General features: G+C 46.7%; 2 pseudogenes; one reads left to right on the forward strand and one right to left on the reverse strand.

Moving 5' to 3' along the window:
* Positions 1 to 859: 859 nt before the first annotated feature.
* LOC124022385 lies at positions 860 to 7769 on the reverse strand (annotated as a pseudogene).
* A 7869-nt stretch (positions 7770 to 15638) lies between these two features.
* Positions 15639 to 26867, forward strand: part of LOC124022386 — a 29167-nt pseudogene continuing 17938 nt past the window's right edge.

The following is a 26867-nucleotide window of genomic DNA, read 5'->3' on the forward strand; positions in this document are numbered from 1 at the left end:
GTGAGTACCTGGACAGTAGGGTCAGATAGAGTGTGTGTGAGTACCTGGACAGTAGGGTCAGATAGAGTGTGTGTGAGTACCTGGACAGTAGGGTCAGATAGAGTGTGTGTGAGTACCTGGACAGTAGGGTCAGATAGAGTGTGTGTGAGTACCTGGACAGTAGGGTCAGATAGAGTGTGTGTGAGTACCTGGACAGTAGGGTCAGATAGAGTGTGTGTGAGTACCTGGACAGTAGGGTCAGATAGAGTGTGTGTGAGTACCTGGACAGTAGGGTCAGATAGAGTGTGTGTGAGTACCTGGACAGTAGGGTCAGATAGAGTGTGTGTGAGTACCTGGACAGTAGGGTCAGATAGAGTGTGTGCGAGTACCTGGACAGTAGGGTCAGATAGAGTGTGTCACGAGTACCTGGACAGTAGGGTCCAGATAGAGTGTGTGTGAGTACCTGGACAGTAGGGTCAGATAGAGTGTGTGTGAGTACCTGGACAGTAGGGTCAGATAGAGTGTGTGTGAGTACCTGGACAGTAGGGTCCAGATAGAGTGTGTGTGAGTACCTGGACAGTAGGGTCAGATAGAGTGTGTGTGAGTACCTGGACAGTAGGGTCAGATAGAGTGTGTGTGAGTACCTGGTAGTAGGGTCAGATAGAGTGTGTGTGAGTACCTGGACAGTAGGGTCAGATAGGTGTGTGTGAGTACCTGGACAGTAGGTCAGATAGAGTGTGTGTACCTGTAGGGTCAGATGACCTGGACAGTAGGGTCAGACCTAAGGGGTCCCGAATGAGTGTGAGTACCTGGACAGTAGGGTCAGATAGAGTGTGTGTGAGTACCTGGACAGTAGGGTCAGATAAGTGTTCTCTCTAACCATCCTGCTGTAAGGGCTCTCAGTGACATCCTGTGAGGCTGCTTGACCAGTTCTGATGCCTCCATGCTTTTCATCGGGATAATGTTGAAGGCATACAGATACTGCAGAGAGAGGAGCCTATTATTAACCACTAAGCCAGCTCAGATGTCTCCTGCCCCTATATTGTGAACCCATCCCTGGTACTGAGAGAGACACAATATTAACCCTAAGCCAGCTCAGATGTCTCCCTGCCCTATGTTGAACCCATCCTGGTACTAGAGAGAAGAGACAATATTAACCCCTAAGCCAGCTCAGATGTCTCCCTGCTCCTCACTATGTTGAACCCATCCTGGTACTAGAGAGAGAGACAATATTAACCCCTAAGCCAGCTCAGATGTCTCCTGCTCCTCACTATGTTGAACCCATCCTGGTACTAGAGAGACACAATATTAACCCCTAAGCTCAGATGTCTCCCTACTCCTATGTTGAACCCATCCTGGTACTAGAGAGAACCATATTAACCCCCTAAGCCAGCTCAGATGCCTCCCTGCTCCTCACTATGTTGAACCCATCCTGGTACTAGAGAGACACAATATTAACCCCTAAGCCAGCTCAGATGTCTCCCTGCCCCTATGTTGAACCCATCCTGGTACTAGAGAGAGAGAGACATTTTTGTCCAATAATAGCCCCTAAGCCAGCTCAGATGTCTCCCTGCTCCTCACTATTTTTTGAACACATCCTGGTACTAGAGAGAGGCACAATATTAACCCTAAGCCAGCTCAGATGTCTCCCGTTTGCTCCTCACTATGTTGAACCCATCCTGGTACTAGAGAGAGAGACAATATTAACCCCTAAGCCGGCTCAGATGCCTCCCTGCGACACCGGGATGCTGCCTTCTGGCCAAAAAAAAAAAAGGATTAAGATGGGCAAATGAACACAGACACTGGACAGAGGAACTATTTAATGAAGCTGACAGTGGTCAACAGCATCCTCCACTACAGAGAAGGGAGTGGTCAATAACACCCTCCTCTACAGAGAGGGGAGTGGTCAATAACATCCTCCACTACAGGGGGGAGTGGTCAATAATATCCTCCACTACAGAGAGGGAGTGGTCAATAATATCCTCCACTACAGGGGAGTGGTCAACACATCCTCCACTACAGAAGGACAGTGGTCAATAACACCCTCCTCTACAGAGAGGGGAGTGGTCAATAACATCCTCCACTACAGAGAGGGGAGTGGTCAATAACATCCTCCACTACAGAGAGGGGAGTGGTCAATAACATCCTCCACTACAGAGAGGGGAGTGGTCAATAACATCCTCCACTACAGAGAGGGAGTGGTCAATAATATCCTCCACTACAGAGAGGGAGTGGTCAATAACATCCTCCACTACAGAGAGGGAGTGGTCAATAATATCCTCCAATACAGAGAGGGAGTGGTCAATAATATCCTCCAATACAGTGAGACCTCACCTTTCTCTTCTCTGGGTTGTTGACGGTTGCCAGGGCGATAAATCTGCTGATGTGCTGAGTATTCTCCTGAAGAACAACATGATTCCTACACAAAAGCACACACACACACACACACACACACACACACACACACACACACACACACACACACACACACACACACACACACACACACACACACACACACACACACACACGTTAACGCCCTCTACCGCAGCAAAGTGGTAGTATGGTAGTTTATATACAGTGTGAATTACCCTGTAAGGTTGTGTTGTGTGTGTGATAGTGTGTGTACCTGTAAGGTAGTCTCTCATAGTGAACTCCTTCTACCGCAGCAAAGTGGTAGCGAGGCTTCAGCTTGTAAGCCAGGTGGGAGATGGAGGTCGTTCCACAGAACTTAGTGTTGACTTCCTGAAACAAAAAAAAGTTTAGTTTAAAATAAACAACACTGTTTAGCTGGGTCAAACACACAGCATCTGAAGCTGCTAGCTATTGGGTAGCGGGGCTAGTTAGAGGGTTGTTAGAGGGTAGCAGGGCTAGTTAGAGGGTAGCGGGGCTAGTTACAGGGTTGTTAGAGGGTTGTTAGAGGGTTGTTAGAGGGTAGCGGGGCTAGTTAGAGGGTAGCAGGGCTAGTTAGAGGGTAGCAGGGCTAGTTACAGGGTTGTTAGAGGGTAGTGGGGCTAGTTAGAGGGTTGTTAGAGGGTAGCGGGGGTTGTTAGAGAGTAGCGGGGATCGTTAGAGGGTAGCAGGGGTTGTTAGAGGGTAGTGGGCTAGTTAGAGGGTTATTAGAGGGTAGTGGGGCTAGTTAGAGGGTAGCGGGGCTAGTTAAAGGGTTGTTAGAGGGTAGCGGGACTAGTTAAGAGGGTTGTTAGAGGGTAGCGGGGCTAGTTAAGAGGGTTGTTAGAGGGTAGTGGGGCTAGTTAGAGGGGGTAGTTAGGTTAGACGGAGGACGGGTAGTTAGGTTAGACGGAGGACGGGTAGTTAGGTTAGACGGAGGACGGGTAGTTAGGTTAGACGGAGGACGGGTAGTTAGGTTAGACGGAGGACGGGTAGTTAGGTTAGACGGAGGACGGGTAGTTAGGTTAGACGGAGGACGGGTAGTTAGGTTAGACGGAGGACGGGTAGTTAGGTTAGACGGAGGACGGGTAGTTAGGTTAGACGGAGGACGGGTAGTTAGGTTAGACGGAGGACGGGTAGTTAGGTTAGACGGAGGACGGGTAGTTAGGTTAGACGGAGGACGGGTAGTTAGGTTAGAGGAGGACGGGTAGTTAGGTTAGACGGAGGACGGGTAGTTAGGTTAGACGGAGGACGGGTAGTTAGGTTAGACGGAGGACGGGTAGTTAGGGTTAGACGGAGGACGGGTAGTTAGGTTAGACGGAGGACGGGTAGTTAGGTTAGACGGAGGACGGGTAGTTAGGTTAGACGGAGGACGGGTAGTTAGGTGCTGATGAGGACGGGTAGTGCTTAGGTTAGAGGCCGGTGCTGATGAGGCCGGTGCTGATGAGGCCGGTGCTGATGAGGGTAGTCGGGTGCTGATGAGGGTAGTCGGGTGCTGATGAGGGTAGTCGGGTGCTGATGAGGGTAGTCGGGTGCTGATGAGGGTAGTCGGGTGCTGATGAGGGTAGTCGGGTGCTGATGAGGGTAGTCGGGTGCTGATGAGGGTAGTCGGGTGCTGATGAGGGTAGTCGGGTGCTGATGAGGGTAGTCGGGTGCTGATGAGGGTAGTCGGGTGCTGATGAGGGTAGTCGGGTGCTGATGAGGGTAGTCGGGTGCTGATGAGGGTAGTCGGGTGCTGATGAGGGTAGTCGGGTGCTGATGAGGGTAGTCGGGTGCTGAGGAGGGTAGTCGGGTGCTGAGGAGGTATGATCGGGTGCTGATGAGGCCGGTGCTGAGGAGGCCGGTGCTGAGGAGGGTAGTCGGGTGCTGAGGAGGGTAGTCGGGTGCTGAGGAGGGTAGTCGGGTGCTGATGAGGGTAGTCGGGTGCTGAGGAGGGTAGTCGGGTGCTGATGAGGGTAGTCGGGTGCTGATGAGGGTAGTCGGGTGCTGAGGAGGGTAGTCGGGTGCTGATGAGGGTAGTCGGGTGCTGATGAGGGTAGTCGGGTGCTGATGAGGGTAGTCGGGTGCTGATGAGGGGAGTCGGGTGCTGATGAGGGTAGTCAGGTGCTGATGAGGAGTCAGGTGCTGATGAGGGGGAGTCAGGTGCTGATGAGGGGTCGGGTGCTGATGAGGGTAGTCAGGTGCTGATGAGGGTAGTCAGGTGCTGATGAGGGGAGTCAGGTGCTGATAAGGGTAGTTAGGGGGTGATGAGGGTAGTCAGGTGCTGATGAGGGTAGTCAGGTGCTGATGAGGGTAGTCAGGTGCTGATGAGGGTAGTCAGGTGCTGATGAGGGTAGTTGGAGTGTCTTACGGGGCTGTTGGCGTACTGCCAGACTCCTGGCCACTGTGATGTCAGCAGGATGTCCACTCCTCTGAACTGGTTGTTGCTAATCAGTGGCTCCACCAGCTGAGTGAGGTCTTTAGGAGAGAAGCAGTGAGCTGGAGTGTCCTGCTGCTCCCTCACGACCACTCACATATGCTATCTGCAGGCCTGACGCCCCAGTGAAAACACCACTTGTGACCTGGCACACATAGTGAGAGAGAGTGTGTGTGTGTGTGTGTGTGTGTGTGTGTGTGTGTGTGTGTGTGTGTGTGTGTGTGTGTGTGTGTGTGTGTGTGTGTGTGTGTGTGTGTGTGTGTGTGTGTGTGTGTGTGTGTGTGTGTGAGAAATTGAGAGAGATATATGTTGTGGTCAAGCCTGTGAAACATCAGTGAAAATACAGAGCAGTATTACTCCAGGTAGGGTCAGAGTCTACTCTTACCCAGGTAGGGTCAGAGGTCAGAGTCTACTCTTACCCAGGTCAGAGGTCAGAGTCTACCTCTTACCCAGGTAGGGTCAGAGTCTACTCTTACCCAGGTAGGGTCAGAGGGTCAGAGTCTACTCTTACCCAGGTAGGGTCAGGGGTCAGAGTCTACTCTTACCCAGGTAGGGTCAGAGGTCAGAGTCTACTCTTACCCAGGTAGGTGATGTCAGTCTCTCTTACCCAGGTAGGGTCAGAGGTCAGAGTCTACTCTTACCCAGGTTGGGTCAGAGGTCAGAGTTCACTCTTACCCAGGTAGGTGATGTCAGTCTACTCAAGGTCAGGAGGTCAGAGTCTACCATTACCAGGTAGGTGATGTCAATTCTACTCAGGGTCAGGGTTAGAGGTCAGAGTCTACTCTTACTCCAGGTAGGTGATGTCAGTCTACTCAGGGTCAAGTCGAAGTCTACTCTTACCCAGGTATGTGATGTCAGTCTACTCAGGGTCAGAGGTCAGAGTCTACTATTACCCAAGTAGGTGATGTCAATTTACTCAGGGTCAGGGTTAGAGGTCAGAGTCTACTTACCCAGGTAGGGGATGTCGGTCTACTCAGGGTTAGGGGTCAGAGTCTACTCTTGCAGGTAGGGGATGTCGGTCTACTCAGGGTTAGGGGTCAGTCTACTCTACCCAGGTAGGTGATGTCAGTCTATCGAAGGTTAGGGGTCAGAGTCTCTCTTACCCAGGTAGGTGATGTCAGTCTACTCAGGTTAGGGGTCAGAGTCTACTCTTACCCAGGTAGGTGATGTCAGTCTACTCAGGGTTAGGGGTCAGAGTCTACTCTTACCCAGGTAGGTGATGTCAGTCTACTCAGGGTTAGGGGTCAGAGTCTACTCTTACCCAGGTAGGTGATGTTGTCTGCCAGCTCAGCCGTCAGCACTGGGAAAGAAGCGGAGGGTTTCCTGGCTGGCTGCTCCCAGGATGTAGGTGTGGATGGAGCTGCAACAACAAAGTCAAAACAATGTCCGTTCCTAACTCCAGACTCCATAACAACTGCAATGCCGTTCCTAACTCCAGACCCACAACGCCCGTTCCACTAACTCCAGACCCACAATGCCCGTTCTAACTCCAGACTCCCAGACCCAATGCCCGGGCTCCTAACTCCAGACCCACAATGCCGTTCCTAACTCCAGACCCACAATGCCCGTCCAGACCCACAATCTAACTCCAGACCCACAATGCCCGTTCCTAACTCCAGACCCACAACTCCAGACCCACAATGCCCGTTGCCCGCCTAACTCCAGACCCACAATGCCCGTTCCTAACTCCAGACCCACAATGCCCGGTTCCTAACTCCAGACCCACAATGCCCGTTCCTAACTCCAGACCCACAATGCCCGCCTTAACTCCAGACCCACAATGCCCAGTTCTAACTCCAGACCCACAATGCCCGCCCGACCCACAATTCCCTAACTCCAGACCCTAATGCCCGCCTCAACTCCAGACCCACAATCTAACTCCAGACCCACAATACCCAGACCCACAATTCCTAACTCCAGACCCACAATGCCCGTTCCTAACTCCAGACCCACAATGCCCGTTCCTAACTCCAGACCCCACAATCCAGACCCAATGTTCCTAACTCCAGACCCACAATAGGTCTTAACTCCAGACCAATAATAGGTTTTCTTTGCTCCAGATTTGTACTCCTGCCATTCAGCCTGAGCTCCTGGAGACGAACCGAAGAAGTTTCCTACACACAGCAGCAGCTGCAGAGAGAATAGGAGATGACATACTGACAGGATGTGCGGAGTGTGTTTGTGTTGGTTAGGACTTACATCAAACTGCCCGCTCTTCTTCTGGATGGTCCGGACGCGGTTAAACACAGCATTAATGCTTCCTTCTACATCACCACATGCGAGGCTGGAATAGATTAAACAATATTGAAATTGTAGCTTGCTAGTTATGTGCATTATTTATTCAAACAGCAAGTGTACTTTCTCATGAAGAAACTGGACAACTTGACAATCGTAGCCATCTAGTTACCTACAGGACTTGTTGTGGTTTACTCTCACTGCTAGGTCGTTTTATTAGGTTATAACTTTGACCGTTACTACCAAAGTTAGGGAAGACAATAAATAACTATGATTTATAACTGTAACCCCATCTTCAACGGTTTCTCCCCATTACGGCTAAAGTAGACTCTTGTTGTGTAGTCTGGGCAGGCAGCTGGAGACGCTGTGCGTCGATAATATTCCTCCCCTTTGTTGCGGACAAAATAAACCTCCCATCTTCATAAAACAAATTATGGTTATTAGTAAGTTAACACAGAACCATGCAAACACAACGGTTATTATTGAGCAAATACGTGATTTGTATAGGCACTTTGCCCCCGATTACGATGGAGTTTTTTTTTAAACAAAGAAAATCCTTTATACCGAAATGATTCTATTCGGATGGACGGACAATCCTCCGGGTAGCCAGGATATTTAGTATTTGTCACCCAACAAAATCATACAGAAATGTCATTTTGTGTTGTCCTTTGCTTTAGTTGGACACCTTCAGTTTTGAACCAAAGCGACTATACAACTGCCCTTGTTGCCTCTCATATCTGGCAACCATTGTCGTCACTAGTTACCACAGCCACAAAGTAATAATTGTCTATCGTAAAAATGCATACTTTTTTGTTGTTGCTTTTTGGTCTTAATCTAAAGTCAGATATGTGGTTAACGTTAGAATACAATTTAAATTAGATACATTGTATAATTAGGCATGACTGCATTTTGTGGCTGTGGCAACTAGTGATAACCGGACCAAATACTCTTCTCCTTCCTGAATCCTGGAATTTGACTCTTTCCCGGAGGTACCCTGTCTAAAAACACGAAACCTAAAATAACATCTCAAATTCAGGGGAAAGGCTATCGGACACCCCTGACCTGCAAAAAGAATGAGATGTATTTGATGTATCTCACCAGTAAGCTGACGTGCAAGCTAGTGAACAGTATGTGCTATGACTGACGTTAGTTACACGCACAGCGCCCCGGAAACCGCTCAAAGTCGGTCTGTAATGTCATCATGGTAACGTTGTGGCAGAGAACAGCCGTTAAACAGCACAAACATCCTGCCTGAATACTCTTGTTGCAAGGACCACCATGACTGGGTGCATCTCATTCATAGTAACGAATTAGCTAGTTGGCTTTCTTCACTGGTCTCTTCTCTCATGCACTGATCAGAATAAAACGCATTTACTAGCTAGCAACCCACATGGTATTCACAACAAGCTACATGGTATTCACAACAAGCTACATGGTATTCACAACAAGCTACATGGTATTTAACAAGCTACATGGTATTCACAACAAGCTACATGGTATTCACAGCTACCCACATGATATTCACAGCAAGCTACATGGTCACAAATAGCTACATGGTATTACAACAAAGCTACATGGTATTCACAGCTACCCTCGCAGTATTCACAACAAGCAACATGGTATTCACAGCTACCCTACATGATATTCACAACTAGCTACATGGTATTCACAGCTACCCCACATGATATTCACAACAAGCTACATGGTATTCACAACAAGCTACATGATATTCACAGCTACCCCACATGATATTCACAGCTACCCTACATGATATTCACAACAAGCTACATGGTATTCACAACAAGCTACATGATATTCACAGCTACCCCACATGATATTCACAGCTACCCCACATGATATTCACAACAAGCTACATGATATTCACAGCTACCCACATGATATTCACAGCTACCCTACATGATATTCACAACAAGCTACATGGTATTCACAGCTACCCCACATGATATTCACAACAAGCTACATGATATTCACAGCTACCCACATGATATTCACAGCTACCCTACATGATATTCACAACAAGCTACATGGTATTCACAGCTACCCCATATGATATTCACAACAAGCTACATGGTATTCACAACAAGCTACATGATATTCACAGCTACCCCACATGATATTCACAGCTACCCTACATGATATTCACAACAAGCTACATGGTATTCACAGCTACCCCACATGATATTCACAACAAGCTACATGATATTCACAGCTACCCCACATGATATTCACAGCTACCTCAAATCAAATTGATTTATATAGCCCTTCGTACTATGAGGATTCTGTGTTATGCACTATAGCCCGTTACCATATATGTGATTGAATATTATCTGCTGTTGGCTTGTGTGGATGTATGTGTGTGTTATGCAACATAACTGACCTGAAACATTGTTAACAGTTTCAGGGCCATGGGCCTTTCTCATGATGGAAAAATACAGAATAACATGAAGATAGGAACTGTGCAATGAGTTGGGGGGTGGCACATTCAGAACGTAGTGTTGCGAGAACAAACCGTCTTTTGTTAGATAACAGGAGCCAGGTGCGAGATAACGGTATCAAGCATGAGCACATAGATATTCTTCACAGCAAGTTACATCTATCAACTGGAGCGCCCGGGGGCTGGTACCAGCTCGTACGACAACAATCAACGATAGGCTGGGTGAGCAGGAACTACTACTGTCATCAGGGTGTATTATAATATCTTTGTCAGGAACAAGTCAGTTCTCTGTTTGCCTGCAGTGGGACAGAGAGCCGTATATACGAACATTGCATTTACCACTTATTGCTTAGCTAATAAAAAATACATAGCATACAATCAGTGACTCATTGTCATATTTATCCTGATACCAGATTCGAATTGACGCCAAATCTATCAGTACATCAGCTGATATCTCAAAGTGCTGTACAGAAACCCAGCCTAAAACCCCAAACAGCATGCAATGCAGGTGTAGAAGCATGGTGGCCAGGAAAAACTCCCTAGAAAGGCCAAAACCTAGGAAGAAACCTAGAGAGGAACCAGGCTATGTGGGGTGGCCAGTCTTCTTCTGACTGTGCCGGGTGGAGATTATAACAGAACATGGCTAAGATGTTCAAATGTTCATAATTGACCAGCATGGTCAAATAATAATAAGATAGAACAGTTGAAACTGGAGCAGCAGCACGGCCAGGTGGCCTGGGGACAGCAAGGAGTCATCATGTCAGGTAGTCCTGAGGCATGGTCCTAGGGCTCAGGTCCTCCGAGAGAGAGAGAAAGAAAGAGAGAATTAGAGAGAGCACATTTAAAATTCACAGGACACCGAATAGGAAAGGAGAAGTACCCCAGATATAACAAACTGACCCTAGCCCCGACACATAAACTACTGCAGCATAAATACTGGAGGCTGAGACAGGAGGGTCAGGAGACACTGTGGCCCCATCTGAGGACACCCCGGACAGGGCAAACAGGAAGGTTATAACTCCACCCACTTTGCCAAAGCACAGCCCCCACACCACTAGAGGGATATCTTCAACCACCAACTTACCATCCTGAGACAAGGCCGAGTATAGCCCACAAAGATCTCCGCCACGGCACAACCCAGGGGCGCCACCCAGAATACCCCACATGATATTCACAGCTACCCCACATGATATTCACAACAAGCTACATGGCATTATCTGCTACCCTACATGATATTCACAACAAGCTACATGATATTCACAGCTACCCTACATGATATTCACAGCTACCCTACATGATATTTACAGCTACCCTACAAGGTATTCACAGCTACCCTACATGGTATTCACAGCTACCCTACATGGTATTCACAGCTACCCTACATGATATTCACTGCTACCCTACATGGTATTCACAGGCTGAGCTAGCTACATGGTATTCACAGGCTCAGCTCGCTACATGGTATTCACAGGTACCTTCTCCGCTATGCAATCTGGTTTCCGAGCTGGTCATGGGTGCACCTCATCCACCCTCAAGGTCCTAAATGATATCATAACCGCCATCAATGAGAGACAATACTGTGCAGCTGTATTCATCAACCTGGCCAAGGCTTTCGACTCTGTCAATCACCACATTCTTATCGTCAGACTCAACAGCCTTGGTTTCTCAAATGACTGCCTCGCCTGGTTCACCAACTACTTCTCAGACAGAGTTCAGTGTGTCAAATCGGAGGGCCTGTTGTCCGGATCTCTGGCAGTCTCTATTGGGGTGCCACAAGGTTCAATCCTCGGGACGACTCTTTTCTCTGTATATATCAATGATGTCGCTCTTGCTGCTGGTGATTCTCTGATCCACCTCTACGCAGATGACGCCATTTTGTATACTTATGGCTCTTCTTTGGACACTGTGTTAACTAACCTCCAGACGAGCTTCAATGCCAGGCAACTCTCCTTCCGTGGCCACCAACTGCTCTTAAATGCAAGTAAAACTAAATGCATGCTCTTCAACCGCACCTGCCCGCCTGTCCAGCAACACTACTCTGGACGGTTCTGACTTAGAATATGTGGCCAACTACAAATACTTAGATGTCTGGTTAGACTGTAAACTCTCCTTCCAGACTCACATAAAACATCTCCAATCCAAAATGAAATCTGGATTTGGCTTCCTATTTCGCAACAAAGCATCCTTCACTCATGCTGCCAAACATAGTCTCGTAAAACTGACTATCCTACCGATCCTTGACTTCGGCGATGTCATTTACAAAATAGCCTCCAACACTCTACTCAGACTGCATCCAATTTGCTATCACAGTGCCATCCATTTTGGCACCAAAGCCCCATATACTACCCACTACTGCGGCCTGTATGCTCTCGTTGGCTGGCCCTCGCTTCATATTCGTCGCCAAACCCACTGGCTCCAGGTCATCTATACGTTTTGCTAGGTAAATCACCCCCAAAGCCAATTCCTCCTTCGGCCGCCTTTAAAGTGTATGCCTTAATGTTGCTGGACCTCAGAAAGAGTAGCTGCTGCAGGAACTAATGGGGATCCATAATAAACCCCAGGAAGAGTAGCTGCTGCCTTGGCAGGAACTAATGAGGATCCATAATAAACCTCAGGAAGTGTAGCTGATGCATTGGCAGGAACTAAATGGGATCCTTAATTATAACATGCACACGAGAGAACAAGAGATGGAAAATATAATAAATCATATTCATAGTTCAGTTATTTCAGTTTATCCATCCTATCAAATCCTCTGTTAAAGCCTTATTATATTTACACAAATAAAATCTATTGAATTGTAATACTGTGTCCCTTGATGTATTTTCTCCAAGCTTTCCTTCCAATAAATCACAATCAAATGCCGTAATCCACTTGGTATTTGAAGGGATCAGGTGTGTGTCTGAGCTGATTGCCAGCTGCACATGAGTTAACACAGAATCCTCCATAATACAATATTTATTATTTATCAAATACGTGATTTCTATATACTTTCTCTCCGACATGTTGGAGCTCTTTCAAAAATCGTTTATAGCGAAAATGATTATAGTTCGATGACTGACAATAGAGCAATGTGAATGCTCCGGGTTGCCAGATAAGTGTATTTTTTGCAAATGTATAGGTGTAAAAGTTGTCCCACTAAAAATCATAAACAAATGTTCCATTTTATTTTGTTGATATCCGTTAACAGTTTGGAGACCTTTAGTTTGTTGGACACCTTTAGATTTGAACCAAAGCAAAGATTGTCTTTTATATTGACAATATAGTCGATTGACTGCTCTGGCAACATGACTGAATACAAACAGTGCAGCTATTCCCTCCGTAAGGCTATCAAACAAGCTAAGCGTCAGTACAGAGACAAAGTAGAATCTCAATTCAACGGCTCAGACACAAGAGGCATGTGGCAGGGTCTACAGTCAATCACGGACTACAAGATGATATCCAGCCCAGTCACGGACCAGGATGTCTTGCTCCCAGGCAGACTAAATAACTTTTTTGCCCGCTTTGAGGACAATACAGTGCCACTGACACGACCTGCAACGGAAACATGCAGTCTCTCCTTCACTGCAGCCGAGGTGAGTAAGACATTTAAACGTGTTAACCCTCGCAAGGCTGCAGGCCCAGACGGCATCCCCAGCCGCGCCCTCCGAGCATGCGCAGACCAGCTGGCCGGTGTGTTTACGGACATATTCAATCAATCCCTATACCAGTCTGCTGTTCCCACATGCTTCAAGAGGGCCACCATTGTTCCTGTTCCCAAGAAAGCTAAGGTAACTGAGCTAAACGACTACCGCCCTGTAGCACTCACTTCCGTCACCATGAAGTGCTTTGAGAGACTAGTCAAGGACCATATCACCTCCACCCTACCTGACACCCTAGACCCACTCCAATTTGCTTACCGCCCAAATAGGTCCACAGATGATGCAATCTCAACCACACTGCACACTGCCCTAACCCACCTGGACAAGAGGAATACCTATGTGAGAATGCTGTTCATCGACTACAGCTCGGCATTCAACACCATAGTACCCTCCAAGCTCGTCATCAAGCTCGAGACCCTGGTTCTCGACCCCGCCCTGTGCAACTGGGTACTGGACTTCCTGACGGGCCGCCCCCAGGTGGTGAGGGTAGGCAACAACATCTCCTCCCCGCTGATCCTCAACACGGGGGCCCCTGAGGGTGCGTTCTGAGCCCTCTCCTGTACTCCCTGTTCACCCACGACAGCGTGGCCACGCACGCCTCCAACTCAATCATCAAGTTTGCGGACGACACAACAGTGGTAGGCTTGATTACCAACAACGACGAGACGGCCTACAGGGAGGAGGTGAGGGCCCTCGGAGTGTGGTGTCAGGAAAATAACCTCACACTCAACGTCAACAAAACTAAGGAGATGATTGTGGACTTCAGGAAACAGCAGAGGAACACCCCCTATCCACATCGATGGAACAGTAGTGGAGAGGGTAGCTAGTTTTAAGTTCCTCTGCATACACATCACAGACAAACTGAATTGGTCCACTCACACTGACAGCGTCGTGAAGAAGGCGCAGCAGCGCCTATTCAACCTCAGGAGGCTGAAGAAATTCGGCTTGTCACCAAAAGCACTCACAAACTTCTACAGATGCACAATCGAGAGCATCCTGGCGGGCTGTATCACCGCCTGGTACGGCAACTGCTCCGCCCTCAACCGTAAGGCTCTCCAGAGGTAGTGAGGACTGCACAACGCATCACCGGGGGCAAACTACCTGCCCTCCAGGACACCTACACCACCCGTTGTTACAGGAAGGCCATAAAGATCATCAAGGACATCAACCACCCCGAACCACTGCCTGTTCACCCGCTATCATCAGAAGGCGAGGTCAGTACAGGTGCATCAAAGCTGGGACCGAGAGACTGAAAAACAGCTTCTATCTCAAGGCCATCAGACTGTTAAATAGCCACCACTAACATTGAGTGGCTGCTGCCAACACCCTGACATTGACACTGACCCAACTCCAGCCATTTTAATAATGGAAATTGATGGGAAATGATGTAAATATATCACTAGCCACTTTAAACAATGCTACCTTATATAATGTTACTTACCCTACATTATTCATCTCATATGCATATGTATATACTGTACTCTACAACATCGACTGCATCCTTATGTAACACATGTATCACTAGCCACTTTAACTATGCCACTTTGTTTACTTTGTCTACACACTCATCTCATATGTATATACTGTACTCGATACCATCTACTGTATGCTGCTCTGTACCATCACTCATTCATATATCCTTATGTACATGTTCCTTATCCCCTTACACTGTGTATAAGACAGTAGTTTTGGAATTGTTAGTTAGATTACTTGTTGGTTATCACTGCATTGTCGGAACTAGAAGCACAAGCATTTCGCTACACTCGCATTAACATCTGCTAACCATGTGTATGTGACAAATAAAATTTGATTTGATTTGATTTACAATGAAAATACATGTCCTAAAAGATGGAAGGCAGATGGGTGGAGGCAAGATCAGTAGGACCATTATAGCCAATGAGAGGGAAAATACCGGTGAAAAAGAGGCCATAGAGAGAGATAGAGGACTCATCTTTGTATTTGTGCCATTGTAGCATCTGTGACAGCATGGGCATCGCCATTAAGGCCATCTCCATTTTAAAGTAGTCAATTTTCTTCTTCATATGCTGATTGCCTTCAACTAATAGAAATCCCCACCCAGTTGACTAATTTAAAATCCCTCAATGGCAATGTCATTTTTTAAAGTTGCCTCAAATATCAAATTAGCAATTACTTTTTTTGTTGACCAAATTTGACACTCATTGAACATTTCTCAATTCCTATTCTTATTTATCGTGGACAGATTTCGGGCGAAGTAAAAACGTCTCACTTTGCCTCTTCCTCTCTGACCAAAGCAACTGAAGAAACTTTGTTTTTCTGACCTTATCTGGCAACCCTCATGCCTTCTCTACCAGAGGGTAGTCACTAGTTAACACAGCCACAAAGTCATAACCCCCCGCCTATTTCGACAAAATATCTTCTTAAACTCTTATTTTTAAACTAACACTGCTAACCTTATATCTAGCCCTAACATGAAATGAAGACCTTTTTTTTCTCCACGATTTTTTACGATTTCACCATTGTGGCTGTGTTATCTAGCGAAAACCCCACCAGAGTGGTTCTCCATCCTGGCATTTGCCTCCATCCTGGTCTCTCCGAAGTGCCCGGACCAAAAACAGGAAGTAAGTAACAAAATCAAACGTATAATTCAGATTGTGCTTTGGGGCTCGATGTGGTAAAAAAGCCAATGATGAAACGGGCTGCAACATATACACAACGCTGAGATGTCGACCCTGCGTAGACGACACCACAAGCTACAATTTCTGATCTAAACATGGCGTCGGAGACTTTTCGCCTTCTTTCATTTAGCTGGCATGCTAGCTCGTTAGCCTGGTTGTGTAATCATGTAGACGTTGTCGCTGCTGCTGTTTTATCTATCCCGTTGCCTAGTAACGTTAACCCTACCTGTATGTACATGTCTACTTCAATAACCTCGTACCCCTTCCCTGCTCATTGACTCGGTACCCTGTGTATATATGGCCAAGTTACTCATTGTCGATTTATTCCTCATTATTTTGTCACTGTTAGTCTACACCTGTTGTTTACGAAGCATGTGACAAATGCATTTTTATTTGAGTTAGCCGTTGTTGTAAAGCCTCTGTTTTCGACTAAGACACAGCCGTAACTATAAAAGCCTTACTGAACGAACGAGGCTAAAGTGCATTAGCTAGCTGGTACCACGACAACGACTGGGTGCATCTCATTCTTATTAGTTAGTTGGAGTCCTTCACTCGTCTCTTCTCCTGTCATGCACTGATCTGGGGCTAAACAAGCTACCCTACATGGTTTCCACAGGCTCAGCTAGCTACATGGTATCCACAGGCTCAGCTAGCTACATGGTATGCACAGGCTCAGCTAGCTACATGGTATTCACAGGCTCAGCTAGCTAGATGATATCCGTATGCTCAGCTAGCTACACAATATCCACAGGCTCAGCTAGCTACATGGTATCCACAGGCTCAGCTAGCTACATGGTATCCACAGGCTCAGCTAGCTACATGGTATTCACAGGCTCAGCTAGCTACATGGTATGCTCAGCTAGCTACATGGTATCCACAGGCTCCGCTAGCTACATGATATCCACAGGCTCAGCTAGCTACATGATATTCTCAGGCTCAGCTAGCTACATGATATTCTCAGGCTCAGCTAGCTACATGGTATTCACAGGCTCAGCTAGCTACATGGTATTCACAGGCTCAGCTAGCTACATGGTATGCTCAGCTAGCTACATGGTATCCACAGGCTCCGCTAGCTACATGACATGCGTAGAATCAGCTAGCTACATGATATTCTCAGGCTCAGCTAGCTACATGGTATTCACAGGCTCAGCTTGCTACATGACATGCGTAGGCTCAGCTAGCTACATGGTATTCATAGGCTCAGCTAGCTACATGATATATATAGGCTCAGCTAGCTACATGATATTCACAAGCTCAGCTAGCTACACGGTATTTACAGGCTCAGCTAGCTACACGGTATTTACAGGCTCAGCTAGCTACACGTTATTCACAGGCTCAGCTAGCTACACGTTATTCACAGGCTCAGCTAGCTACACGTTATTCACAGGCTCAGCTAGCTACATGGTATGCACATGCTCAGCTAGCTACATGATATCCACAGGCTCAGCGAGTTACATGATATTCACAGGCTCAGCTAGCTACATGGTATCCACAGGCTCAGCTAGCTACACGTTATTCACAGGCTCAGCTAGCTACACGTTATTCACAGGCTCAGCTAGCTACATGGTATGCACATGCTCAGCTAGCTACATGATATCCACAGGCTCAGCGAGTTACATGATATTCACAGGCTCAGCTAGCTACATGGTATCCACAGGCTCAGCTAGCTACATGGTATGCACATGCTCAGCTAGCTACATGGTATCCACAGGCTCCGCTAGCTACATGACATGCGTAGGCTCAGCTAGCTACATGATATTCTCAGGCTCAGCTAGCTACATGGTATTCACAGGCTCAGCTAGCTACATGACATGCGTAGGCTCAGCTAGCTACATGATATTCACAGGCTCAGCTAGCTACATGATATATATAGGCTCAGCTAGCTACATGATATTCACAAGCTCAGCTAGCTACACGGTATTTACAGGCTCAGCTAGCTACACGGTATTCACAGGCTCAGCTAGCTACACGTTATTCACAGGCTCAGCTAGCTACATGATATTCACAGGCTCAGCTAGCTACACGTTATTCACAGGCTCAGCTAGCTACATGGTATTCACAGGCTCAGCTAGCTAGATGATATCCGTATGCTCAGCTAGCTACATGGTATCCACAGGCTCAGCTAGCTACATGGTATCCACAGGCTCAGCGAGTTACATGATATTCACAGGCTCAGCTAGCTACATGGTATCCACAGGCTCAGCTAGCTACATGGTATCCACAGGCTCAGCTAGCTACATGGTATTCACAGGCTCAGCTAGCTAGATGATATCCGTATGCTCAGCTAGCTACATGGTATCCACAGGCTCAGCTAGCTACATGGTATCCACAGGCTCAGCGAGTTACATGATATTCACAGGCTCAGCTAGCTACATGGTATCCACAGGCTCAGCTAGCTACATGGTATCCACAGGCTCAGCTAGCTACATGGTATCCACAGGGTCCGCTAGCTACATGACATACGTAGGCTCAGCTAGCTACATGATATTCTCAGGCTCAGCTAGCTACATGGTATTCACAGGCTCAGCTAGCTACATGGTATTCACAGGCTCAGCTAGCTAGATGATATCCGTATGCTCAGCTAGCTACATGGTATCCACAGGCTCAGCTAGCTACATGGTATCCACAGGCTCAGCGAGCTACATGGTATCCACAGGCTCAGCGAGCTACACGGTATTCACAGGCTCAGCTAGCTACACGGTATTCACAGGCTCAGCTAGCTACATGATATGCACAGGCTCAGCTAGCTACATGATATGCACAGGCTCAGCTAGCTACATGGTATCCACAGGCTCAGCTAGCTACATGGTATTCACAGGCTCAGCTAGCTAGATGATATCCGTATGCTCAGCTAGCTACACAATATCCACAGGCTCAGCTAGCTACATGGTATCCACAGGCTCAGCTAGCTACATGGTATTCACAGGCTCAGCTAGCTACATGGTATGCACAGGCTCAGCTAGCTACATGGTATCCACAGGCTCAGCTAGCAATATGATATCCACAGGCTCAGCTAGCTACATGGTATTCACAGGCTCAGCTAGCTACATGGTATGCACAGGCTCAGCTAGCTACATGGTATCCACAGGCTCAGCTAGCAATATGATATCCACAGGCTCAGCGAGTTACATGATATTCACAGGCTCAGCTAGCTACATGGTATCCACAGGCTCAGCTAGCTACATGGTATCCACAGGCTCAGCTAGCTACATGGTATCCACAGGCTCCACTAGCTACATGACATGCGTAGGCTCAGCTAGCTACATGATATTCTCAGGCTCAGCTAGCTACATGGTATTCACAGGCTCAGCTAGCTACATGGTATTCACAGGCTCAGCTAGCTACATGACATGCGTAGGCTCAGCTAGCTACATGGTATTCACAGGCTCCGCTAGCTACATGACATGCGTAGGCTCAGCTAGCTACATGATATTCTCAGGCTCAGCTAGCTACATGGTATTCACAGGCTCAGCTAGCTACATGACATGCGTAGGCTCAGCTAGCTACATGGTATTCACAGGCTCAGCTAGCTACATGATATATATAGGCTCAGCTAGCTACATGATATTCACAAGCTCAGCTAGCTACACGGTATTTACAGGCTCAGCTAGCTACACGGTATTCACAGGCTCAGCTAGCTACACGTTATTCACAGGCTCAGCTAGCTACACGTTATTCACAGGCTCAGCTAGCTACACGGTATTCACAGGCTCAGCTAGCTACACAATATTTTCAGGCTCAGCTAGCTACATGGAATTCACAGCCTCAGCTAGCTACATGGTATCCACAAGCTCAGCGAGCTACATGATATGCACAGGCTCAGCTAGCTACATGATATGCGTAGGCTCAGCGAGCTACATGGTATTCACAGGCTCAGCTAGCTACATGATATATATATATATAGGCTCAGCTAGCTACATGATATTCTCAGGCTCAGCTAGCTACACAATATTCTCAGGCTCAGCTAGCTACACAATATTCTCAGGCTCAGCTAGCTACACAATATTCTCAGGCTCAGCTAGCTACACAATATTCTCAGGCTCAGCTAGCTACACAATATTCTCAGGCTCAGCTAGCTATACAATATTCTCAGGCTCAGCTAGCTACATGGTATTCACAGGCTCAGCTAGCTACACAATATTCTCAGGCTCAGCTAGCTATACAATATTCTCAGGCTCAGCTAGCTACATGGTATTCACAGGCTCAGCTAGCTACACAATATTCTCAGGCTCAGCTAGCTACATGATATTCACAGGCTCAGCTAGCTACATGGTATTCACAGGCTCAGCTAGCTACACGGTATTCACAGGCTCAGCTAGCTACATGGTATTCACAGGCTCAGCTAGCTACACGGTATTCACAGGCTCAGCTAGCTACATGGTATTCGCAGGCTCAGCTAGCTACACAATATTCACAGGCTCAGCTAGCTACACAATATTCACAGGCTCAGCTAGCTACATGGTATTCACAGGCTCAGCTAGCTACATGGTATTCACAGTAGAGGTCGACAGATGATGTTTCCACGCTGATACCGATTATTGGAGGACCAAAAAGGCCGATACCGATTAATTTTTTATTTGTAATAATGACAATTACAACAATACTGAATTAACACTTATTTTAACTTAATATGAAACATAAATAAAATCAGCCTCAAATAAATAATGAAACATGTTCAATTTGGTTTAAATAATGCAAAAACAAAGTGTTGAGAAGAAAGTAATATGTGCCATGTAAAAATGTGTGCCATGTAAAAAAGCGAACGTTTCAGTTCCTTGCTCAGAACATGAGAACATATGAAAGTTGGTGGTTCCTTTGAACATGAGACTTCAATATTCCAAGGTAAGAGGTTTTAGGTTGTAGTTATAGTATTTATAGGACTATTTCTCTCTATACTGTTTGTATTTCATATACCTTTGACTATTGGATGTTCTTATAGGCACTTTAGTATTGCCAGTGTATCAGTATAGCTTCCCCCTCCTCGCCCCTACCTGGGCTCGAACCAGCAACACATCGACAACAGCCACACTCGAAGCATTGTTACCCATCGCTCCACAAAAGCCGTGGACCCCTGAGCTGACAAGGTGAAAATCTGTCGTTCTGCCCCTGAACAAGGCAGTTAACCCACAGTAGGCTGTCATTGAAAATAAGAATGTGTTCTTAACTGACTTGCCTAGTTAAATAAAAGCTCTACAAAAAAATCTAATGTGTGTGTGTGTGTGTGTGTGTGTATATATATGTGTGTGTATATATATGTATGTGTATATATATGTATGTATATATATATGTATATATATCGGAAATCGGCGCCCAAAAATACTGATTTCCAAATGGTTAGGAAAACTTTAAATCGGCCCTAATTAATTGGCCATTCCGATTCATCAGTCGACCTCTAATTCAAAGCACAGTTTGTTATATTTGACTCAGTTGAGAGAGATTCACTGATCCAGATCTGGGGCCTCCTTGTGTCCTATTTTCTTGTGTCCTATTTCCTCCTTGTTGTAATGCCCATCGAAATGTGGTCAACTATTATAAATAAATGGCATATCTTTCTTGACACGCATGCTATCAGTGTAGTTGAAGTGTGTGTTTGTGTGTGTGTGTGTGTTTCAGTATGAGCACGGGGGAAGACGAGGACTCGGTGACCCTGGAGTCTGTCAACTCTGTCACTCTCACCCAGGACAGCGACGGCAGCATCATACTACACTGTCCTCCACACGGTAACACACACATTATCTTCCACACGGTAACACACACATTATCCTCCACACGGGAACACACACATTATTTTCCACACGGGAACACACACATTATCCTCCACACGGTAACACACACACATTATCCTCCACACGGTAACACACACACATTATCCTCCACACGGTAACGCACACATTATCCTCCACACGGTAACGCACACATTATCTTCCACACGGTAACACGCACATTATCTTCCACACGGTAACACACACATTGGCCTTGTTCGAGAGAATCAAAACCGTGATGTATCATGGGTCAATTTTGACTGACTGATCTACAAATTATATTGCGTAGTTAGTTATGATGCAGGGTGGTTAGTTATGATGCAGGGTGGTTAGTTATGATGCAGGGTGGTTAGTTATGATGCAGGGTGGTTAGTTATGATGCAGGGTGGTTAGTTATGATGCAGGGTAGTTAGTTATGATGCAGAGTGGTTAGTTATGATGCAGGGTGGTTAGTTATGATGCAGGGTAGTTAGTTATAATGCAGGGTGGTCATTTATGATGCAGGGTGGTCATTTATGATGCAGGGTGGTCATTTATGATGCAGGGTGGTTAGTTATAATGCAGGGTGGTTAGTTATGATGCAGGGTGGTTAGTTATGATGCAGGGTGGTTAGTTATGATGCAGAGTGGTTAGTTATGATGCAGGGTGGTTAGTTATGATGCAGGGTGGTTAGTTATGATGCAGGGTAGTTAGTTATGATGCAGGGTAGTTAGTTATGATGCAGGGTAGTTAGTTATGATGCAGGGTAGTTAGTTATAATGCAGGGTAGTTAGTTATAATGCAGGGTGGTTAGTTATGATGCAGGGTGGTTAGTTATGATGCAGGGTGGTCATTTATGATGCAGGGTGGTTAGTTATAATGCAGGGTGGTTAGTTATGATGCAGGGTGGTTAGTTATGATGCAGGGTAGTCATTTATGATGCAGGGGGTTAGTTATGATGCAGGGGGGTTAGTTATGATGCAGGGGGGTTAGTTATGATGCAGGGTGGTCATTTATGATGCAGGGTGGTCATTTATGATGCAGGGTGGTTAGTTATGATGCAGGGGGGTTAGTTATGATACAGGGGGGTCATTTATGATGCAGGGTAGTTAGTTATGATGCAGGGTAGTTAGTTATGATGCAGGGTAGTTAGTTATGATGCAGGGTGGTTAGTTCTGATGCAGGGTGGTTAGTTCTGATGCAGGGTGGTTAGTTCTGATGCAGGGTAGTTAGTTATGATGCAGGGTGGTTAGTTATGATGCAGGGTGGTTAGTTATGATGCAGGGTGGTTAGTTATGATGCAGGGTGGTTAGTTATGATGCAGGTTGGTTAGTTATGATGCAGGGTGGTTAGTTATGATGCAGGGTGGTTAGTTATGATGCAGGGTGGTTAGTTATGATGCAGGGTGGTTAGTTGTGATGCAGGGGGTTAGTTGTGATGCAGGGGGTTAGTTGTGATGCAGGGTGGTTAGTTATGATGCAGGGTGGTTAGTTATGATGCAGGGTGGTTAGTTATAATGCAGGGTGGTTAGTTATGATGCAGGGGGTTAGTTATGATGCAGGGGGTTAGTTATAATGCAGGGGGGTTAGTTATAACGCAGGGTTGTTAGTTATGATGCAGGGTGTTTAGTTATGATGCAGGGTGGTTAGTTATAATGCAGGGGGGTTAGTTATAACGCAGGGTAGTTAGTTATGATGCAGGGTGTTTAGTTATGATGCAGGGTGGTTAGTTATGATGCAGGGTGGTCATTTATGATGCAGGGTGGTCATTTATGATGCAGGGTGGTTAGTTATAATGCAGGGTGGTTAGTTATGATGCAGGGTGGTTAGTTATGATGCAGGGTGGTTAGTTATGATGCAGGGTGGTTAGTTATGATGCAGGGTGGTTAGTTATGATGCAGGGTGGTTAGTTGTGATGCAGGGGGTTAGTTGTGATGCAGGGGGGTTAGTTGTGATGCAGGGTGGTTAGTTATGATGCAGGGTGGTTAGTTATGATGCAGGGTGGTTAGTTATGATGCAGGGTGGTTAGTTATGATGCAGGGTGGTTAGTTATGATGCAGGGTGGTTAGTTATGATGCAGGGTGGTTAGTTATGATGCAGGGGGTTAGTTGTGATGCAGGGGTTAGTTGTGATGCAGGGGGTTAGTTATGATGCAGGGTGGTTAGTTATGATGCAGGGTGGTTAGTTATGATGCAGGGTGGTTAGTTATAATGCAGGGTGGTTAGTTATGATGCAGGGGGGTTAGTTATGATGCAGGGGGGTAGTTATAATGCAGGGGGGTTAGTTATAACGCAGGGTAGTTAGTTATGATGCAGGGTGTTTAGTTATGATGCAGGGTGGTTAGTTATAATGCAGGGGGGTTAGTTATAACGCAGGGTAGTTAGTTATGATGCAGGGTGTTTAGTTATGATGCAGGGTGGTTAGTTATGATGCAGGGGGGTTAGTTATAACGCAGGGTAGTTAGTTATGATGCAGGGTGTTTAGTTATGATGCAGGGTGGTTAGTTATAATGCAGGGGGGTTAGTTATAACGCAGGGTAGTTAGTTATGATGCAGGGTGTTTAGTTATGATGCAGGGTAGTTATTTATGATGCAGGGACACTGGCTTTACTCAAAGTCAATGGCGTGTCGTTAGTAAACATTGAAAACAGTAAGCGTCCTAAACAGCTGCCCTGGAGAATGCCTGATTCTACCTGGATTATGTCTGAGAGGCTTCCATTAAAGAACACCCTCTGTGTTCTGTTAGACAGGTAATTCTTCATCCACATTATAGCAGGGGGTGTAAAGCCATAACACATGTCTTTCCAGCAGCAGACTATGATCAATCATGTCAAAATCTGCACTGAAGTCTAACAAGACAGCCCCCACAATAATTTTATCATCAATTTCTCTCAGCCAATCTTCAGTCATTTGTGTAAGTGCTGTGCTTGTTGAATGTCTTCTTCCATACTGACTTAACGGAATTCAAAAGTACAATTCTTGTCTTTCATAATTTGGTCCGATATACCCGGATGTGTAGTGTCAGCGTTTGTTGCTGGCATGTCATCCCTAAATTTGCTAATCTTGCCAATGAAAAAGTCATTAAAGTAGTTGGCAATATCAGTGGGCTTTGTGATGAATGAGCCATCTGATTAGTAAAGATATGATCAGTACATATTGATGATTTAATTCCTATGCTGTTTGTAAATACCCTGGTGGGTTGACTGATAACCTGAGGCATTCAGGGCAATTAGGGGGACATCATGTAAGTTACTTACAATGTATCTGCCAATGCCCCTAGGACCATGTACATTTGATGCAGCATTATGATGACTCATTGTCACAATGGTAGGGATGAACTGAGCTGGTCTTGGGTCATTGATAAGTCATTGTTTCAGTGTCAGAGGGAGACGAGAGCTTCGAGGTGACTATGACCGCCACCGACGACAGTGACATTACAGAAGAGGGGGTGGCCCAGATACAGGTACCTGACAAACCCCTCCCACGACCTCTTTCTCTCCTCTCATTCTCTCCTCTTCCTCTTCTCCTCTGATTCTCTCCTCTCCTCGTCTCCTCTTCTCTCATTCTCTTCTCCTCTCCTCTTCTCCTCTCTCCTCTCATTCTCTTCTCCTCTTCTCCTCTCTCCTCTCATTCTCTTCTTCTCCTCTCTCCTTTCATTCTCTCTACTCTCCTCCTCCTTTCATTCTCTCTCATTCTCTCCTCTCCCCTCTCCTCTTCTCCTCTTCTCCTCTCTCCTCTCATTCTCTCTCTCCTCTCCTCTCCTTTCATTCTCTCTCATTCTCTTCTCCTCTCCCCTCTCATTCTCTTCTCCTCTCCTCTTCTCCTCTCTCCTTTCATTCTCTCTCCTCTCCCCTCCCGTCCTTTTAATTTTTCTTCACTGTGTGTGTGTGTAGATCTTGCAGAGTGAGGATCCTCAGAACAGTGAAGAGATATCTCCTGTCAGCCAGGCCTGGTTCACCACCAAGGAGGATAAAGACACACTGGTTAACAAAGGTGTACACACAATGCACATGGAGCTTGCTACATATATCTGTGGTTGGTCAGTGGGTTTATGCAGGCTGTGATTGGTCAGTGGGCTAACAGAGGCTGTGATTGGTTGTTTGTCTGCAGGTCATAAGTGGAAACAAGGCATGTGGTCTAAAGAGGAGATCGACCTCCTGATGAGCAACATCCATCAATATGTGAAGGTACACGCACACGCACACACTCACGCGCACGCACACTCACACGCACATGGTAAGAGTTCCCACCAGGTGACTTGTGTTAGGGAGTCTGTACTACTTTGTGTGTGTGTGTGCAGGGTCGGGGAATGGAGGACCCAGCTGAGATAATCTTTGAGATGTCTAAGGAGGAGCGTAAGGATTTCTACCGCAGCGTGGCCTGGGGTCTGAACCGACCGCTGTTCGCCGTCTACCGACGAGTCCTCCGCATGTACGATAACCGCAACCATGTGGGCAAGTCAGTACCCCCCCTTCCCCCACACACACCATCATATCAACCCCTCCCCCACACACACCATCATAGCAACCCCTCCCCCCACACACACCATCATAGTAAACCCTCCCCCCACACACACCATCATAGTAACCCCTCCCCCACACACACCATCATAGCAACCCCTCCCCCCACACACACCATCATAGTAAACCCTCCCCCCACACACACCATCATAGTAAACCCTCCCCCCACACACACCATCATAGCAACCCCTCCCCCCACACACACCATCATAGTAACCCCTCCCCCACACACACCATCATAGTAACCCCTCCCCCAGACACACAGAGTTTTGGTGGGTTGGTGTGTGTGAGCTGATGTTGTTGTTGTTGTTGTTGTTGTAAAGGTACTCTCCTGAGGAGATCAACAAGCTGAAAGAGTGAGTATGACATCACTTCCTCCTCTAAACGTGTCTCCAGTCCATATGTGCTGCTGTCTGAGGATGTGATGTGTTTAGGCTGAGACAGAAGCATGGTAATGACTGGGCCACCATAGGAGCCGCTCTGGGACGCAGCGCCTCGTCTGTTAAAGACCGCTGCCGACTAATGAAGGACACCTGCAACACAGGTCAGACACTCTATCCTGGAGGGTTTATGCTTTAGGAAGCAGGTCAGACACTTTCTCCTGGAGGGTTTATGCTTTAGGAAGCAGGTCAGACACTTTCTCCTGGAGGGTTTATGCTTTAGGAAGCAGGTCAGACACTCTATCCTGGAGGGTTTATGCTTTAGGAAGCAGGTCAGATACTTTATCCTGGAGGGTTTATGCTTTAGGAAGCAGGTCAGATACTTTATCCTGGAGGGTTTATGCTTTAGGAAGCAGGTCAGACACTTTATCCTGGAGGGTTTATGCTTTAGGAAGCA

The sequence above is a fragment of the Oncorhynchus gorbuscha genome, unplaced genomic scaffold, assembly GCF_021184085.1.
Source record: "Oncorhynchus gorbuscha isolate QuinsamMale2020 ecotype Even-year unplaced genomic scaffold, OgorEven_v1.0 Un_scaffold_1365, whole genome shotgun sequence".
Lineage (NCBI taxonomy): Eukaryota > Metazoa > Chordata > Actinopteri > Salmoniformes > Salmonidae > Oncorhynchus > Oncorhynchus gorbuscha.